Here is a 1,460-nt window from a genome sequence, read left to right on the forward strand (position 1 = left end):
ACTCCAAACCTACTCATACTTCTGTACAAAGAAAATCTTTTAAGACTCAGACAGCTTAATTCAAAATCATAAGTATCTTATTGTTTTGTCTGATTGCTAACACAAATATATATATTTTTGTATTACAGAAAAATAAGATTAAAAATATTTGAATTAAGCATATCCAATAGGGGTCTTATGCATATATTGCCAATCATCAAAACTTCATCATCAAAATATACTTCCAAATAATAATAAGTGACTTCATTGATGGGTCTCTTAACCATTGTTCAACAAAGCCAAAGCTAGTCAGCAAAGGTTTAAGAGTGAATATCCATATACACAACATGAAGGGATAAATTTATGCAATAAAAACTTGCCCTCTACAGTTTGTCCTAGTTACCTGCAAAAGAAGTAATACCAAGTCTTCAGCATTTGCTTTGGAAGAATTGGCGCAGAAAGCTTATATATTTCTATATATATATTTCTTTAGAAGTAAGGGAAAGTAGCAATTTCCAATATATAATACAAATAAGACCATTTCATCTTCAATCAACCAGATTCTATGTCATTAAAATTCCTATCTGGCACTGAAGTATCTTGATGCAGCATTATCTAGCAATTGCATGATAACTCTAATTAATTCATATAAGGCTTTTTGATGCAATATAAAATTCAGTCAAGAAAAGCATCTACTTATTTCTTTTTTTTTCTTTTTAGAGTTGGAGCCTGGACAACTTTCCTAAGCCATTCTGTGAAGTTTGTTATATATAATGCAGCTCATTCACTTGGAAAACTTACTAATAAAAGGAGAAATATGAGAAAAGGATGGGTGATTTCCTGACAACATTACCATTCAAATTCAAATTATCTTCATTTTTTTTATTTAAAAATTTCCCCCAATATTAACTTCGAAATTTCAAAACACTGGGAAATTTATGGGACAAATAAACATTATAAATTTTATATGTTCTGCTTGTTTAGGTCTTGCCCATAGATGTTAATCAAATAAGTGATATGAAGAAAGATTGCAGAAAAGCTATCCATTAAAAAACTTATGAAGAAATCTACATCAAACACCACATTAATACAACTAAAATCCACTACACTAGGTCATTCCTGAAAGATGTCTTCATATCTACAGAGGGAAATTCCTAGAACAATATAAAAAATAAAGCAAGGGACAATATAATAGACACTTGATAAAGCAATAAAAAATTAAGGTGAACAGATACATAATAAGCAGTTGAGTTTTGGAAGCAGTAACCTACAGAAAAAAACACCAGTGTAAGAAACAAGTGTATACACAAAATTTGCTGTGTAAGGGTTCTTCCCAAACAAAAGTAGAGAAAAGACATTATACAACTTTTCAGCTTCATTTCCAGATTAGTGCTTCTAGATCAAGCTAAGGCTAAGTAAAATTACTTAAATGATTACAACTACAGCAACTTAATAAAAGGAACTAATGGATGTTCCATAGA

General features: G+C 30.1%; 1 protein-coding gene across 1 annotated transcript in view; it reads right to left on the minus strand.

The window, feature by feature from the left end:
* The window catches only part of LOC119586252, a gene marked incomplete at its 5' end in the record, with an annotated part of 20,814 nt that overhangs the window by 9,593 nt on the left and 9,761 nt on the right, over positions 1-1,460 (minus strand).

Source organism: Penaeus monodon, chromosome 21 (genome assembly GCF_015228065.2).
Source record: "Penaeus monodon isolate SGIC_2016 chromosome 21, NSTDA_Pmon_1, whole genome shotgun sequence".
NCBI classification, from domain to species: domain Eukaryota; kingdom Metazoa; phylum Arthropoda; class Malacostraca; order Decapoda; family Penaeidae; genus Penaeus; species Penaeus monodon.